Source organism: Stegodyphus dumicola, chromosome 8 (assembly GCF_044657685.1).
Source record: "Stegodyphus dumicola isolate Sdum_Otavi_A_Nest chromosome 8, ASM4465768v1".
Classification (NCBI taxonomy): Eukaryota; Metazoa; Arthropoda; class Arachnida; order Araneae; family Eresidae; genus Stegodyphus; species Stegodyphus dumicola.
The window spans coordinates 120,322,614-120,342,019 of NC_140775.1; the positions used below are offsets into that span (position 1 = coordinate 120,322,614).

Sequence of the window (19,406 nt, forward strand, 5' to 3'; positions counted from 1 at the left end):
TTTGTAATATTTTATATAATTTTATGTTGTATATGATGTAATCAATGACGTCAACTTACTTAAAAAGTAATTGGTTTTATTAATATCTATAAATTTTTTCTAATGTTTTAAACATTATTTATGGTTGTTAAATATTAAAATACAATTTAATTTTGCATTTGTTTTAAAAATGATTTTATTATGAATGATTATTTAAATAATTTTAATTCTATGCATGATGTAATCAGCTCCATGATTGGTTACTGAATATTTGTGCATTACCGCGCCATTTTAAAATTTTATTATTCATCTCTTCGAATTCCTCAGATTTCAAATGAAATGGATACATCCGTTTCGAAGATGAATGTTTTTATTGGTAATTACCAAGAATTATTGGTATCAGAATAAAAAAAATTGCCCTTTGAAACCTTATTTTGGCCAATCTGGCTTTCCTTATCAAAGATTTATTTATAAATTGTTAATAGCGTCAGAGGAAATTTATTTTAAATTTTTGGAGAAAACCTCTCTAATTGCTACTCCAATGAAGTGCGAGAGATGTGGATCACAGATGAAGATCATTTTTTTTCTGGGACTTATCAATATACGACAGGTAAAATACTTTAAAAAAATCTAAGTACATAATTTTCCTTTACTTTATAATTGTATACTTCAACTTTTATTAAAATTAATTAATACAATGTTTTCAAAAATTCCTGAGATATTTATTGCCACATATGTTTTAATGTTAAATAATTAAATCTTATAAAACTTATTTTAAAGTATTTGAGTAATATTTTAATTCTTTTAAACGTTGGTATGGTGTTTTTAATTCGATATTCAATTTAAGTAATATTTTAATCCAATTAAATGTTAGAGCAATGTTTTTATAGCGGTGTTTTTATTCTATTATATGAAAGTAATAATTTAACCTTACTTTAGCATTTTATACTCTTAGTAAATATATTTATTTACACTTATCAGCCATCTTAAAAATCAACGTTTTCAACAAAAAATTAATCCATTATTTTTAACGATATTTATTTTTTTAAAGTTTCTAATGCTTTACTACATGCGTAAAATACGTAAAAAGAGCATTTTTCAAGATGGCTGATGACTATAAAAACCGCGCCAACAATTGCGCCAATGTAAATCGACAAAAATCCGTGCAACCGTGTACCAAAGTAGCACCTAATATTTTTCTCTTGAAAAAATATAAGATAAAATATCATTAATTATACTTTGCTTTTCAGAATTTTTGGTTTTTCTATTCTTTTATGTTATTTATTGCTCATTTCACTGTTTTTGAGATATTTAAATGTTTTGAGTGATTTTTTTTAGGAAACAAAGTTCTTAACCTCCTTTATACCATTTGAGTTCTTAAGATTTTGCAAAGGGAAGTTGGTTAATTTATTTATTAGGATAATTAATATTTGCATTAAGGGATATTGCTTATTTCATTGTAATTTTGTTATACGTGATAACTTTTTTATGAAGTTTTTCTGCAGAGTAAAATTCTATGCAGTTTTTAAATTTAACGTTTGGTGTTCCCTTCAGCCATTTTCCCGGTACATTTAAAAGCCAGACGAAGGCTCGCAGCGAAGCTGCTAGTTTTCAAATAAATTGGTTTTAAAATTTACCCGGTTAAATTTTAAATTATTACGCATTTTTAACCTAAGTAACCTAAATCTGTATGTCACTGATTATCACCGGAATTTTAATGCAGACTGATTAAACTGCTATCACTAAAATTATATTCTGACAAATATCTTGTGCAATTGATAACAATTAACATGCAATTAACATGTTGAACTTCTTTTTCTTTCTTAGATAGGATTTTATCTTCGGTTCTCATCTGAAAATTTGCAGCTTCTACTCCATTCTTTGCTTCTGATAGTTGCTTCTGTAACGTTTCTGTAGTCTGTTCTGATACAGAAACTTTTTTTTCCAAAGATCTAACTTGTTGTTCAGGAGCCTCCAAATCCATTTGTAAAATAGATTTTTCTTGTTTTAATTGTTCTTCACCTGTAATTGGTAAACGTCTAGGTCTCAAAGAAATAGGTTGGTCATCTTTTAAAATAACATGCATTTCGGTATTAGTAGATTTTCCTTTGGCTTGTCTTCTCTTAAGTTTTTCAGACATACCAGGATCCAGTTCTTCAGCTGGAAGTCTCTCTTGCTGCTTACTCTTTTTTGCTGTTGATATTTCTGTTTCACTATTATTATCTTCAGCCAATTTCTCAGATTTTGAATTCTTTCTTTTTCTAGAACTTCTTGGGTCTGAAGTGGGTTTTTCGGAATCATTAATTTTTCCATTACTGTCTTTGATTTCCTGAATTTTCTTATGTGGATTTTTTCTTCTTCCTTTAGGAATGGAATTCTTCTGTTCCTCTACACTTTGTAATTTTCCTTTCCCACTTTTAACATCCCGTTTTTCTTCCTGAGATTCCTCTTTTTTTAATTCATCTTCAACAGCATCTGTTTCTTCTATAGGGTTATCAGTTCTATTAGAAATATGACTTTCAATTGAGTGTTTTGATTCAGAGCTATGCGCTTTATTCATATCCGAACAATTGGCTAACTCATTTTTTTTTATCAACACTTATATACATTAAATTCGATTCAGTTTCATCTTCTATTACTTTCATAGATATCCCGCTCTTGTTTATAATAATTTCCATTTGCGAAAGCAATTCATTTCCAATAACAGCATTTTCTTTCATTGTTCCTTCAGGCACAATATAAATATTTTATTTAATTCCGCTGTCATCAATTCGTAAGGAATCTTTAAAATAACCAATAGGTTTTACTTTATTGTTACCAAAGACTACTAGAATGAAACTGAAAGAATTAATATTAGGTGAACCAATTATTTTATAAATATTTTCCGATACTATATTTATATTACTTCCTGTATCAATGAGAGCTTTTACTTCTATATTATCTATTGATACCGTTTTATGCATATCATTTAACTGCTTCTTTACAAATACATGATTCACTATGGCAAGAGCTTTTGTATTCGTTTTATTTTTTATACATTCTGCGGCTACGTGACCAAATAAATTACAACGAAAGCATTTTTTCCCTTGCTCTTATTTTTGCAAAAACTCTCCACGTGACCAAGATTTCCGAAGTTATAGCAACGGATATTTGTTTTTAATTTACTTTCAAAATAGTCGCGTCTGGTTTTAGAATTAGGCTTAACGGATTTGTTTTTATCATTAGCAAATTTAATTTTTTCATATATTTTAAGTTTTTCTTGAAATTTCTGCCAATTTTCACAACCATAAAGAATAGCTTTATTAAATGCAAAATCGTTTATACCATTAATAACATATTCAAATAAAGCGGCGTTTTCAATATTACCTTTAGAACACATATTTTTAATTACCAAAAAATATTCATATAGGGATTCTTTTTCCTGCATTTTACGTTTCGATAATAATTCATGTAAGTGAGCAGAGTTATACTGAACACCATATTCATTTACTAATAAAGCTTTGAGTGCATTCCACGAATTAATTTTCGTTTCGCTTTCAATAAATAATTTTGCTTTACCAGTTAAAGATATTTGGGCGAATATCAATTTCTGTAATTCATTTAGTTTTAAGAAATTAGATACATCCTCAAAGTTTTCAATGAATTTGTCAATCGAATTTTACGGATTACCATCAAATTTAGAAATCAAGCCTTCAATATCATAAAAATGTATATACATACTTGAAATCTGTGAAAACGGAAATTGAACTGATGACTTACTAATATTTTGTTTTAGCTCATGATCTTCATCAAAAACAGCGGTTAAAATGCGGTTTAGCCCACTGCTTGGCGATTGTTTTTCAATGGACAATAAACGCACCAACATGGCTAACCCGATGTTTTGAAGCTGTGTTGTTATTCTGTTGCCACTAAATGTTATCGCCCTGTGTTATATTTAAAGAAATTAAATACTGAAAAATCTGCATAAATGTTTCTCGCATTGTGATAAAACAACGGTACCTAGAGCCATCAAATTTTGAATAACATACGTTTACAACCTAATATGGGCATCTGGAAGCCCAAACTTAATTTTTTTATTATTATCTGATTGATATTTTGTAAAACTTGAACGAAATTTTTATTAGCAAACTCAAAGATTTCAAAGCGAGCAACTGCAACACAGTACGGGAAAAAAAAAAAAAAAAAAAAAAAACATTTTTACGTGCAGAGCGCAAAACTGTGTATCAGAAATTCTAAAGATATGCTTATTTTAAAATTATTTTGCGATATTGCTGTTGAACTGAATTTTATGGTTTAAGTGTAAAGAACATTATATGATAAAGAAATGTAACATACAAAACGTTAAAAAAAACGCCCGTAATGTAAAATCTAAAAGCTTTCATTATTTTTATTTTATTTATTTATTTATTTATTTTACTTGTTAATTCTGTTGCGGTTTGAATGTTCTTATGTGGTTTCTTTTTTTTAATCGAGTGTTTTTCCCCCCTGTGGGTTTTAGCCTATTTTCTGCATATATTACAGAAACGGCGTATAAACGTTTGTAAATTTATTTAAAGATGAGGGATCCAAAAGGGTTTCCCCCTGAAATAAATTCACATATAAAACCCCTCAAAAAGACTTTACATTTTTCTTGAAAAGGGTAAGTGCACAAATTTTTCTTGTATGGTTCGTTTTAAAGTTGCTTATTTTAATATTTTGTATTTCTTTTTGGCTCAATCCTAGAGGATTGGAAAAGCTAACATTGTGCAATTCTCTGATTTTTTTTTTTTTTTTTTTCTTAATGAAAATAGATCGATATGTACATGGGCAAAGCGAATGCAGTGCGCAATGTTGACGTTGTGCGCGATGCGAGTTTGTGCAATTCTGGGATTTTTTTTTTTTTAAGTGAAAATAGATCGATGTGCACATGGGCAAAGCCAATGTGGTGCGCAATGCCGAGTTTGTGCAATTCTGGGATGTTTTTTAAGTGAAAATAGATCGATTTGCACATGGGCAAAGCCAATGTTGTGCGCAATGCCGAGGTTGTGCGCGATGTCGAATTTGTGCAATTCTGGGATGTTTTTTTAAGTGAAAATAGATCGATGTGCACATGGGCAAAGCCAAAGTGGTGCGCAATGCCGAGGTTGTGCGCGATGCCGAGTTTGTGCAATTCTGGGATATTTTTAAGTGAAAATAGATCGATGTGCACATGGGCAAAGCTAATGTGGTGCGCGATGCCGAGTTTGTGCAATTCTGGGATGTTTTTTAAGTGAAAATAGATCGATGTGCACATGGGCAAAGCCAAAGTGGTGCGCAATGCCGAGGTTGTGCGCGATGCCGAGTTTGTGCAATTCTGGGATTTTTTTAAGTGAAAATAGATCGATGTGCACATGGGCAAATCCAAAGTGGTGCGCAATGCCGAGGTTGTGCGCGATGCCGAGTTTGTGCAATTCTGGGATATTTTTAAGTGAAAATAGATCGATGTGCACATGCGCAAAGCTAATGTGGTGAGCGATGCCGAGTTTGTGCAATTCTGGGATGTTTTTTTAAGTGAAAATAGATCGATGTGCACATGGGCAAAGCCGATGTGGTGCGCGATGCCGAGTTTGTGCAATTCTGGGATTTTTTTTAAGTGAAAATAGATCGATGTGCACATGGGCAAAGCCAATGTGGTGCACGATGCCGAGTTTGTGCAATTCTGGGATTTTTTTTAAGTGAAAATAAATCGATGTGCTCATGGGCGATGCCAATGTGGTGCGCAATGCCGAGGTTGTGCGCGATGCCGAGTTTGTGCAATTCTGGGATTTTTTTAAGTGAAAATAGATCGATGTGCACATGGGCAAAGCCAAAGTGGTGCGCAATGCCGAGGTTGTGCGCGATGCCGAGTTTGTGCAATTCTGGGATATTTTTTAAGTGAAAATAGATCGATGTGCACATGCGCAAAGCTAATGTGGTGAGCGATGCCGAGTTTGTGCAATTCTGAGATGTTTTTTTAAGTGAAAATAGATCGATGTGCACATGGGCAAAGCCAATGTGGTGCGCGATGCCGAGGTTGTGCAATTCTGGGATTTTTTTTAAGTGAAAATAGATCGATGTGCACATGGGCAAAGCCAATGTGGTGCACGATGCCGAGTTTGTGCAATTCTGGGATGTTTTTTTAAGTGAAAATAGATCGATGTGCACATGGGCAAAGCCAATGTGGTGCGCGATGCCGAGGTTGTGCAATTCTGGGATTTTTTTTAAGTGAAAATAGATCGATGTGCACATGGGCAAAGCCAATGTGGTGCACGATGCCGAGTTTGTGCAATTCTGGGATGTTTTTTTAAGTGAAAATAAATCGATGTGCTCATGGGCAATGCCAATGTGGTGCGCAATGCCGAGTTTGTGCAATTCTGGGATTTTTTTTAAGTGAAAATAGATCGATGTGTACATGGGAAAAGCCAATGTAGCCAATGTTTCAAATTGTGGCTAACAAATATTATCGCCCTGTGTTATATTTAAAGGAATGAAACGATTAAAAATCTTCATATATGTATGTATGTTTCCCTCATTTTGATAAAACAACGGTACCTAGAAACATCAAATTTAGAATAACGTCATCCTCCTGCAAATATCGGCATCTGGAAGCCCAAATTTGAAATTTGGAATTTGTTTTATTATCGTTTTCATATTTTGTAAAACTTTAACGAATTTTTAATTAACATACTGAGGAATTTCAAAGCAAGCAATGACAATGCTCTACAGATAAAAACATTTTTATCTCCAGCGCGCGAGTCTGTGTATCGGAAAATCTAAAGATATGCTTATTTTAAAATTATTTTGTGATATTGCTGTTGAACTGAATTTTACGGTTTAAGTGCGAAGAACATGATATTTAATTAATAAAGGTAACACGTAAAGTGTTAAAAAAATGCACCTTTGGGGCGTAATGTAAAATCTTAAATTTCAGATTTTATTTTGTTTTTTAATTTCATTATATTTGTTGTCTTTTTTTTTTTAAATTTCCTATCGTTGACAATATTACCTATCGCAGCTTTAGATATCGAAAAGGCTTTCACAGCGCTTTTTAATAACTAGATACAAATAAATTTCTTTGGAGAGAGCACAAATGTCCGAAGACAAATTATCAGTTAGCAGACGACAATTTATGCTTTCAAAACTATACTTGCAGTTAAAAAGAATTTCCAAGCAGACGATTTCTTTTGGAATTTTTACTTCGTAATTTGAGCAGTTAATTCATTTGCCGTTTAAATGTTCTTATGTGGTAGTTTTCAATCGAGTGGTTTTATCTGTGTGTTTTTGCTATTTTTCTGCATATATTTCGTTAAATAAACAATTGCTATGGATTTATCTGTGATGCTGAGAGTGGTGAGTGAATGTATATGTAAATTTATTACTTTATTGGAAATGTAAAGGAAACGTGCCGTCATTGTCAAAAAGACTTTTTATTTTCCTGAAAAGGGTAAGTGAAAATATTTTTTCTTTTTAAAATTGCTTATTTTTAATATTTTTTTTCATTGTGAGAAATTAGATTTTTTAAATTTATTAAGGTATCCGACCTCGTACAAAAGACGATTTTCGGTCAAAATTTCGATTTTTACTTTATTACATTATCTTAAATAATACATCTTTGGCTATCAAATACAAGTTCTGATATATTAATTAGAACTGAAGTTATAAGCATTTTTCTGTAACGGAATAAACCGGAAGTTCCAATATTCTGGGCCGGAAGTGAGAGTTTAAATAGATATACCTATTAAGAAACCTCATTTATTATCAAGATTTTGTAAATTATAAACCTTCGTACTAAGTTTAGATATTTTGTAATACATTTTAAGAATCTGGCGATAGTTTTTTCCCTTAATTTCGTATTTAGTTTGGCGCAGAGGGTATTCGACGTTGAATGGATGTGTTGCTGCTTTGTCGATTAGCGTTAACAAAGTCCTTGATGTGAAAGCTATGTCAAATTTTTGCATCATTTGCAACAAAATAAACAGAATGGAATGCAATCTTTAGCACGATATATGTAAAGCGTAACATAATTGTTCTGCAAATGACAAAGAAGCAGCCTCGGGTATGGAAGCAGTTGGTGCTTATGCGCTTTTTGAATGACTTATTACATTACGAAAGCTGAAGTACACGGAGTATTATGAGGATGGGGATTCTAAGTGGTTTTTAAATGTGAAGTATATATATGGTAAAGATTCGGTCAAAAAACTGGAATGCATTGGACATATATAGAAAAGGGTTGGTAGTAGACTACGAAAAGTAAAAAACTCCGCTCTTGAATTGAAAGGAAAAGGTAAACTGGCTGATTCTTTTATTGATAAACTGCAGAATTAGGAATTGCAATTAGAAGTAATGTGGAAACTTAATTGAGATGCAGCAGGTTGTACTAGCTGCTTGTTCCATTGTAGTTCTTCGAAGCAATGCTCTCCTCAATCAATGAGTTGGAATGTGCGATTGCAGAAATCAGGAAAAAATCAGGAAGAAAAAAAATCAGGCAAAACCCTCTGGTATATCAACATATATTTTGATTAAACCTACATATATGGAGTTGATTACATAAACAAGAGTTATTAAAAAAAGTGCATACATGGCAAAACTCAAAATATCAGGGAACGTTTTAATGACATTTTATTGCTAATTGTTCCGAAAGAAACATTCATTAAACTTGCGAACATTAATGTTTGTAGCAAATATAAGTGTTGTGTTATTTAATGTTATTTAATGGACTTATAGGTTTGCTTGAAGCATTTTCAAGGTTAGGTATGTATCCTGAATTTTACACTGAGCAGGGAATTCGAAAACTTGATAAAGTGCAAAATCATGACTCTTGGCGGCATTCCACAAGTTTTACAAAAACCTAAATAAAAATTTACGCTTTGTTCGAAAGAAAAAGTAAAAAGTGTGTGAAGAAAAAATAAGGTGTCAGTTACAAAGAAGGCGAAATTTAATGATCAGAGATGCTTCTTTCATTAAGAAATTGTTTTATGAAAACTTAAAACTTGTTTTCTGAAAAATGATTTTTCTGTAACTATTGCCAATAGTAACAGCCATAACTTAAAATTTTATCGATAAAATTAAATGATGCTTTCTATGCATGTTTCATGTAATATGATGTATGCTCTGAAGCAGAAGATTTTAAAAATATTAATTAGAAGTTGATATGTTACTTTTTATTTTTAGATTTTGGATGCAATAATAGGAAAATATACAGTAAATACTATACATTTTGACATATCTCAAGAATATATGAATATTTCTTAATTATTTTGCTTCATTGCATACAAAACAAGTGTAAATATAAATACAAATTAAAAAAACTGCATATTTATATATAAAGTTTTCACCGTGGTTGTTGCCGTAAAGGCAAAATTTAGGGAAAAATTATCCTTTTGTTTCATTATTTTTCAAAATTAAAACTACTCAGCCTTACGTTTTAAGCTGTTTTCATTAATTAATATGCTTATCTTCAAATTAATATGTTTATAGTTAAAATAAAAACCATTTTTAAAAAAATGGTACCCGAACGAGGTCGGATACCTTAATGTGTAGAATTATAATACGAAAGTATAGAATGTGGTTTAGGAATTTAAGAAACATGGAGATGAAAGCTGTGTATGATGTTGATATTCAATAATAAATATTTTCCCTTTTTTATTAATATAAAGATTAAAAATTTTTAGAAAATAATGAAGATTGTTTACTTACTAGTATGTAAGAGATAGTGTCGTTACGTAGCAATAAGGTAATTTTGTAAAGATGATAAAGTTAAAATGTTCCGCAATATGAAATTAAAATTTTAAAAAAATCTGTTTTTATTTGTATAAATACTAAAGCTTAATCATATTCACCCTGTATGAGAGACTGCGACGTTGTTTACAGTTTTAATAACTGTTACAATTCACTTCCCGTATTTAATAGTTTGAAATACGAATAATTTGCTTTACTTATTTCTACATCTGTAGAGAATACATTGTGACGTCACAATCTTAGTCCCACCCATTTATGAACGTCACATAGCTCCGCGTTCGCAACTTTGTTTATACAACGTTTACTGGCGATTTTTTCAAAATCGCCGCTACTGAAAATCGCCAAGCAGTGAGCTAAAGCACATTTTCACCAAAACGGCAAAAGAAGAGTCGTTGAAAATTCGAGCAGTTGATGCATCGATTTCACTATTAACAGAAGTATTTCTTCTTTCATCCAATATTGCTTCATATGCCTCTATTTGTTGTTTGTAATTTGATCCCGATTCTGACACCAATTTTGTGGGTTCTTTGGTTTCGAAATCACATTTCATAGTCACACAAAACACATTTAATAAAACATTAATACATCTATGATATAGTTCCTCTATTAATACAATATCTATATCAACTTAAATCTATTAATACAATATCTATATCATCTTGCATCTATTAATACAATATCTATATCATCTTGCATCTATTAATACAATATCTATATCATCTTACATCTATTAATACATCTATATCATCTTACATCTCCTCTCATAAAACAAAGTGGAGAGAGTTCTTTCAATTTTACTCGTGCAGTCAACAGCTAAAATTTAGACAGCGCGCGAGGAATAATATTAAACTATGGATTTAAAATCCCACATATATATATATTTTTGTCATAGTTATTATTTTAGGTAATTTTTAAATTTTTATACTTTTATTTTAATTGTTTGTGTTGCATTGTCTCTTCAGATAATTGTTTTAAAATTTTCTATTTATTCCTTCGAACTGAGCATTTTAAATATATTTATTAATATAAATTTTCCAGAATTTGATTTTATTTATTTGAATTGCGTTTCTTTCGGAATAATGCAACCCAGACTACGATGCGTTTGAAAACTGCATATATTAAAAGAGAAAATACAGTAAAGCACAGTTAACACGCCTTTCAATGTTCTGTTCAGAAAAGATATATATAAATAAGAGAGATGTATAACCGACATTTTAACTTAGGATGACTTGCATACACTGCTTTAAACAGTTTTATCATTGTGCCCATTGCTTTACACAATTTTATCCTACATTTGGTTTCTTAAAATGTTATTCATATTTTAGTCAAATATTTTATTTTTGAAATCCCAAGAATCAAATACCAGCGACTTTACCGCTCGGAAGCTGTTTCATCAGGACGGGAAAAGAACATCTTTAGGTGACATCCACATACATCACTGGATAAACTCCTGATTCTTCAAATAATTCGACTGAGAAAATCATGGGATTCTCCATTTATGATACGATACGATGTTTTATAACGTAATTTAAATTTATACAACCGTATAGTCTAAAACCAGTCGCTCTTCACTTTAATCTGCAATCATATCGTTTTTGTCTTTTCTGTTAACACAAGCTTAATTGATGGTATTTGCTGGTGTACACCAAGTGTTTTCTCTTTGAACACCTAAATTCTTTGAAGTATCCTGAAAGTATATTCAAAAGCGTCTAACTTTTTGAAACATCTTGGTATGTCTGACAGCCACATTTCCGTGAAAATTTTTGCTTATCTTTCTCCCTAATTTTCTTCTTTCCTTCTACAGTTATTTTCAGTGCTCACACAAGAAAATTAAGATTTTTCGATTGCTAGACTTCCATAAATTTTGCATTCTTGTCAATTTTTTTAAAATATCAATTATTGCGTTTCAGCTGAAAACAGTTTTTCATTTTCTAGTCATTTTAACGATAAATAAAGTTTAAAGCGAAGTCCAAAGAATAAATATTTTAATTAAAAGATTTTTGATAAATGACAAAGAAATAAAACAGTCCAGCAGGGTTTATTCTGTACCACCGAGTGATTCGATTCTTATATCGGCTGAAACAATCTAAATCATATTAAAGATCATGTTTTTTATACAATCTATAACGCTAAAGAAAAATTAGCTTCTTAAAACATTCTTTCTAAGAGGATTAATGTAAAAGATTATATTTATATATATATTTTTTTAAAAGCTGGGACTTGAACAAAATTGTCAAACTTTTAAAGTTTAATTTACATGGTAGTAATAAATTAAAGTTCCAGTTTGAAATGGTCATGAAAGGAAAACTACCGGACCAAATTTTATTAAACTTGGGAATCGTGTAAAGGAGTTTATGGGAATTTATTTTCCGCGAGAAAAAAAATAGAGTTTAAAAACTCCCCGTCAGGGTAAAATAGCGCTGTATACAATATTGTTAAATGAAATAAGACATGAAAACATCTGTTTAAAATGTGTTTAATAGTTTCCGAAACGTGTTACAAAGCATGTTCAATGTAGCGTCCAGCATTTTCCGAAAGCAAGTTAAATCTTGTTACTGTATTCTCAACAGCAGCTCTTAGCATATCAGGAGGAATGTTACGGATATGTCAGTGTATCACATTTTTTATTTCTGCCAAATTGTTTAGATTATCACCATAAACAGTGCTTTTGAGATAACCCATAGCCAAAAGTCACAGAAGTTGAGGTCTGGTGGGAAGAGGGGAAGTGTCGGCCTATAAGACGTTCATTCGTGAAATGTTACCTAAGTAACTGTGCGACACACGTGAGGTGGGGCCCAGCCTGCATAAAAATTGTAGTATCTAAAATGCCACGTTACTGCAGTTCATGCATCACGAAACATTTTAACATTGACTCTTAAGTGAGCTGCAATCACAGTGGTCCAGCTGTCGACTCCTCTTCAGAGAAAAATGGTTCAGTTATAAAACTAGCTGTCATTCAACACTAAACGGTGTGGAATGACTGCTATGCAATCGAATGCAGTAGGAGAATGCAATGGAACTGGATATATAACATGACAGATTTCTTTGGCCCAAATCGATTAAAAGTGTTTTGAATCAGTATCTTCATGTTTTAGGGCCGAACTCAGGATTCAAAATTTACAAATTAGCGATCTGTAAGAAAACGATTTCCAGATTATACGCACTTGTACGAGTAATTTGCGATCTCACATTTTCTAATCGCTAATTCGTGTTTTCACGGACGAATTTCTCACTTACACGGATGGCGCACTCGACTTTTATCGAATTTAACGCCTTTCAATGGTAATTTGCTTACTTCAAAATTTCTTAAGGGTATACAACATATTAAACCCGTGTAACAAAAGGTTAAGTTAGATTCCGACCCATATTTTATTTAACAATACTGCATACAGCGCCATTTCCCCCCTGGTGGTGAGGTTTCGAATTTTCTTTTTTTCGCGGAAAATAAATTCCTATGACCTCCTTTACACGATTACCAAGCTTGATAACATTTGATCCAGCAGTTTTCCTTTTATGACCGTTTCAATGTGGAACTTTAATTATAACCACTCTGTATATTATTAAATTTTAATTTGAAGCTATGTGTTGTATACCATGCGTAAAGTTTTCGCTTTTATGGAAAAATAAAGAATCGAAACAAATATATTTAAGATAATGGACCAAAACTGAAAAAATTTCCCCTCCCTCCGAAAATCAAATATTGAATTTCGACCTTGAATTTATTGGGTTATCGAAATATATAATTTGACTTATCTTCTTAGTCCTAGTTCCGACAACAATTCCGAATTATTTAAGCTGAAGTAAAAGATTTAGTATATATTCACTGTATGTTAATAAAGTAATCAGATTGTAATAAAAATAGATTATAGAATTTAGGCTGATGCAACTTTTTTCTGACTGCACAACATGTAATGGAAGAGAAAGGTTGTAGAGATCTGTTTTTGACATGCCTCTAAAGGTAGATTTCATACTCCTTTTGTCTCTTCAATGTCAAAAGACTTTCCTTTGAGAGGCAACTTTAGTTTTTGGTAAAGAAAAAAAATCACAAGATAAATTTGAAGAACATGCAGGACGATTGAATACACATACTTATTTTCGGAACGCAAGCGGTTCTCCGACTGGTTATTGAATAAAGAAAACATGCATTGTCATGCAATACGAAACATTTGGAATACATTTTCTGACTGAAAACGTAAGATTAAAAGTCATCTGCTTAATTTACAGCCATTTATAAGTCAACTGCTCGGGCAATTGCAGAATCGTTTTGATCCTGAGCTTGTAAGAGAAACCTAATATCACTAGATTTAAACACATCTTTAATCTTTCGAGAACGTCCCTTCTTTAGCTCATATTCCAAGAATATTAAGTGAATACAATTATTGCAAAAGAAATTGAATATTCATTTGCACTACGGCTTGGTAGTTTACTAAGGAGTTAACAAAACTTAAACTCTGCTTTTTGTGTCTAAATATACAACAATATTTTAAATATTTACAAATAAAATATTAAATTGGATATTTAATTGGAGCCTTACCAGTTGCCTAGCATTTGAAGACTGTTGAATACTAATTGTTTGTTGCGAAGTCTAACCCAGGCTGCATGGTTGGTTTTCGTAGTTTTGTAGGTTTTCTTTACAAAGGTTCTCTATGAAAGCATCTTAATCAAATAGCTCCCATGTTCTTTCTATGTTTAAATAACCAACTAACCTAGTTTAAGCGCGATTTCCAAGTGAAGTTACTACCAAAACCCGAATACTCATTAAAAATCATGTAGCTTGCCAATCGGGAGTAACATGAAAGATACGGCGCCCATAATTGAACTCCTGTTACGGTACGCTGTTTCTAAACTTAGATGGTCATTCCTTAATTAAATGGCCCACCAGCGGCCGAGCGGTAAAGTCGCTGAACACTGGTAGTTCGGTCCGATGTTCGAATCTCGCGAACGGGTTAGATTCATGGGTGTTTTCGTGGTTTTCCCCATGAGTAACGTGTATTCCCTTAGAAAGTCCTTCTCCAGTTTCCCTTAGAAATTCCTCCTCGAAGGCATCCCTCCCCTTAGGCAGATAGCCCTAGTGTGCTTTGCCATAATTAAATAATCCAATCCAATCCAATCCTTAATTAAATATAATTGATTTGTAACTTCTACTAGAGCTGACGGTAAGAATTGAAGTGTAAATAAATAATATCGTGTGCAATCTTGATTAATATAAAATTTAAAATATTTGCATAGAAAAATATTTTCATTCAGACAGAAAGTTTTTTGAAATATTTGCAATTACTTTATAAGAAGGATTTATTAATAACCGTAATAATTACTTATTATATTACTTATCATTCAGCCATTTTATAAGCAACAGTTTCTTTAGAAATAAATTATGCAGTTAATGTCATAAAATATTTTCATTCAATTTCATTCAATTAAACATCAAACGAAAATTCTCAGTTTTAGACAATTCGATTTAAACAAAGTTAAAGTAAAGTAGCAGACAATAAAACGCCGAAGGTAAAAATTTACTCTTCATTTTTTAAAAAAAAAGGAAGAAAGAGAGAAATTTAAAAAAAAAAAATAGTTAAAAATTTGAATAATATCATCTGTAATTTTTAAAAAAATAGCTTTTCATATAGTATTAATAAATATTTATTACGCATCATTGAGGGAAAATATTTCATATAATTAATTCTCCGTAAAATTTTACTTGAAATTTAAGGTTAAAAATAGCTGTGGCAATTCACTGCAACAAAAATTAATAAACCACATTTGGCGTTATTATCGCTCAAAAAAAAGATGCCAAATTTCAAAACGCGAAAGTATGTAAATTCGTGTATATCTTAGAAAATTTTGAATAAAAAAGTCTAATTTTTTGCGGATATGCTTAAAAATACACCTACTTTAAGATGATGGTAAAAATTTTATAGGTTATAATTCAAAACATTTTTCGAAAAATTAATAAACATTTTTTTAAAAATAGAAATTTAAAAAATAAAACACAAAAAATGGGTAAATTTTATTTCGAATGAACCTAAATTTCGAAATGTAAAAGGAAAAAATAATAAAAGTTTAATAAAAAAGAGATATTAATAAATATTTACCAAATTCAATTAACATTGAGGAGCTAAAATTTTTAGAGCTAATATTTAAGAACTACTCGTGAGATTTTTACAAAACTTGGTATTCTGGCATAATTTGAGTCGTAGAATCGAAATATGAAAAAATAAGTGCGATTTTGTGTCAAAATACCTATGTTAGAATAGTGCTATATATAAATCTAATATATATCCTAAGTCGCGCTTTCGAGACGTGAAAAACGCAGTTCGAATTTTGTCAATCGGCCCAGTAGAAGGGGAGATATAGGACTGTCCCATTTTTTTTTTTTTTTTTTTTTTAGCAGTGTACATTTAAAAGCCAGACGAAGGCTGGCAGCGAAGCTGCTAGTAATATATAAAGCATCAAGAAATTACATCATTTATTCTTTTTCCCCAAACAATTGAAGAAAACTGAAAAAATCTGATAAAAATTAGGTTTCATTTTCATGCTGTTCCCTGTCATAAATAATGGACACTGCATAGCTTTTATTATCAGTGTTTATATAGCCCACAGAAGAAAGATAGGACATTGGGAAAGAAATTCTTGTGTTTTAAGGATCCTAAGTTTTACTAACGTTTGTTTTATTTTAAAACTGTACTATCACTTCTTATTTTCTACTTCCGGCCAGAATTAAATGCTTTAACGTGTTTATGCAAATACTTGCTAACGCCCAAGTATTTAAGTTGTGGCTTTTTGCCAAGAGTGAGAGAGAGAAGGAGATTTAGGAAGCGAGTCGCTTGCCACTGCAGGCTTACGAGTTTTCACTCGGTTGCTGTTTGCCTTTAAGGCCAGAGGTTTGGCCCTCTTGATATTTGCAAACGTATTGTAGTTTCAGCAGCTCGGCATACTACATACGTACCCTTTTAAATAAAGGCCAATCTTAGTGCTAGGCATTTGTATACTAATTCAAAGTTAGCTTTTAGTTAGAGTTTTAGTTAATAGTTTTATATTTCTTACGTTCAGACCACAAGTGGTTGGTCTCTGTATCCCGAAGTTCAGAAGTACCTGTAAAGTATAGAAAATAAAGGGTTTCGTATACCCTTCCTGCTTGTGTCGTCTATTCCACACATTCTTGCACATAGCTTGAGTAAGCTCCCTGTTCCTAGTCAGAACCATTCATGTTTCCAAAGCAAATCAAGAGAAACACAAGTCCTGACAGTATGAGTTCTTGTTTTCAGTATCCGCAAATGAAGTACTAGTAAATGCACTTGCACACTTCAATTTCTGATGCTTATGATATTCTCTTCCTATTCGAGGAAATGTATTAATTGCTTAACAAGTTTGAAAATTTCCGTACTTCCAACAGAAAAGAACACAGAAAAATACCTTACGAATAAAGAACAGAAAGATGTCTAGGAATGTGTGTCCAGTCTGCAAAGACTGTTGACAACTTTTAAGTTTCAGTCCAATACCTGTCTTAAATTTTTAACCCTAGAAATTAGATATGAACAAAAGTCTCCGATCTAATTTCTAGTTCTTTCTGTTTTAAATCATATTCTGTTTGAATCCGTAAAAATCTGTGTTGATAATTTGTCATAATATGAAACACTTTCTAGTAGGTATTTTCCAACTAGAACGTAACCGAAAGTTACACAGAGTTGTGCTCTATTGTTTCAAACAACGTGTTGAAAAAACACAGCGCAACGCTGGATTGCTGTTGAAAAATTCTATTTTAAATCTAAATATAACGCAGCGTAAGTCTGCGGAAAAATTCTGTTCTAAATGTAAATCTAGCACAACGCAAATTCTATTCTATTCTAAATATAACGCACTAGGTTAGATTGTTGTGGAAAAATTTGTTTATCCTTACAGTCGATTTTTTTTTCTTTCTGTTTTTATAGATAATGCAAATATTTGAGTTATACATCCTTCAGAACTACAAATAGAGAAGGGCAAGGAAATCACATTTGCCCTCAATTCATCTTCACAGATAAAAGCTCTAAAATATTTTGGAATATCTAAGGTTTTCAACTCTAATTTGTGGGGTCACTGTGTAAGCTCTTCACAATCGTTCAGTAGTTTAATTTAATGCTAGGGTCTCCAAATTATATCTTTAATGGTTAATTTCGCTAACTAGTTTTATATGTGACCCATTTATTTAGCATACTGAAAATTGTGTATTGAATACTTTATCAAAAATTACACGGTTTATTTATCCTGCGCAATTTCACTATGTTTTATTCCTTATAGCATAAAATGCTTTTTCTAGAATTAACTTAGTAATAGTCACTTCATATAATATAAAAAAGAATACATGCAAAAGAAATCTGAATACAATCCAACACTTCTTTTCAATACTGTATTTAAGTATTCATTTATTTATTTTATGTTCTTAAATCATTAATAACCATTATTTCGCATGGTAATTATTGGCAAGTAAAAACAATAAAATAGTCAAGAAAATGTACGGATGTCGAAAAACCTCCTTTATTTGAATATCAAAATTGCGAATTTGTATGTAATGTAAGAATGTTGAAAGATTATACATTCTGAAACAGACATATTAGATAAATTTTAAGAAAATGTAGGAAAATAATTGCGTTTGTTCATTTCTCATGTATAGGAATTTCCCGAAATCCGTTTAAATTAAATGAATCCATTGAATGAATATATATGCATACAAGCACATATACTCATTTTATTTCAAGATTTATTCGTAAATAATCTTATTTGTTATAATTATATTTTCGTCAAAATAATTCTGTAAAGATATTTAACTGTTTCAAATTAATTGCTTATCAATTGACTGCAGGGTAGAATTTGGGAATTTCCTCATGTATAAAGTGAACAGCTTCAAGGTTTTTTTTAAAAGATTCTTCATAGACGCAGCTCTTGCCTTAAGCTTCTAAACAGCTCCAAAGCAGAGGAAGGTTTAAAATAAAATAAACTTTAAAGGTAAAGATGAAGAAATAAAAAGTCTTAAAATATTTTTTTCTTCATCGTTTGACTTTCACACCATTTGTTTAATAACGAAAAACCAGCTCCGGCGGCTTTGAAGAAACAGACCTAATGATTAAAGTAATATTTAAATATTAAATTACAAGGCAAAAAACACTTACAAGCTTCGATTATATCCTCAACTTCCATGAGAAATTATAACTAACAAAGCTAAAGCCGATTTAAATAATTTAGTCATTTGGGAGAAGCAAAAGCCAAAGAGTCAGCGATAACTACTAAAAGCTATCTTTCAAAATCAAGAACTCTATATTTTAACTAATTTACTGATATATGATGATTTTAACTAATTTCTGATAGGAGCCGACAGAATTAAAAGTTGAAACAAAGACAAAATAATAGGCTAACTGGTTAATAAACATAAAACCACACACATGAAGTTAACGTTTAAACATTTATCTTCCCCAAATAAAAATAAAATGTTCAAGGTTTCTTTCATGAATTTTTTTAATGATCTATTAAAATATACTTTGCTGAGCTCTCAAATAATATAAATCATTTATGCGTGCTTACGCTAAGTAATATTTCAATTATTTATTTCTGTTAATAATTTTATGCACAGTTTTACTTCTCTGGTTGCTCACATTTTAATGTATTTTACCAATAATATGACATTCGAATCATGAAAAAGATCCAAGATTAAAAATTAAAAT

The 19,406-nt window shown here is 31.1% G+C and overlaps 1 long non-coding RNA gene across 1 annotated transcript in view; it reads left to right on the plus strand.

Annotated features, from left to right (window-relative positions):
• The first annotated feature begins 7,220 nt into the window (after positions 1-7,220).
• The window catches only part of LOC146995939 (uncharacterized), a 65,592-nt gene continuing 53,406 nt past the window's right edge, over positions 7,221-19,406 (plus strand). The window contains exon 1 of the long non-coding RNA XR_015042890.1: positions 7,221-7,420. This is a non-coding gene — a long non-coding RNA (uncharacterized LOC146995939). The remainder of the gene's footprint in view (positions 7,421-19,406) is intronic.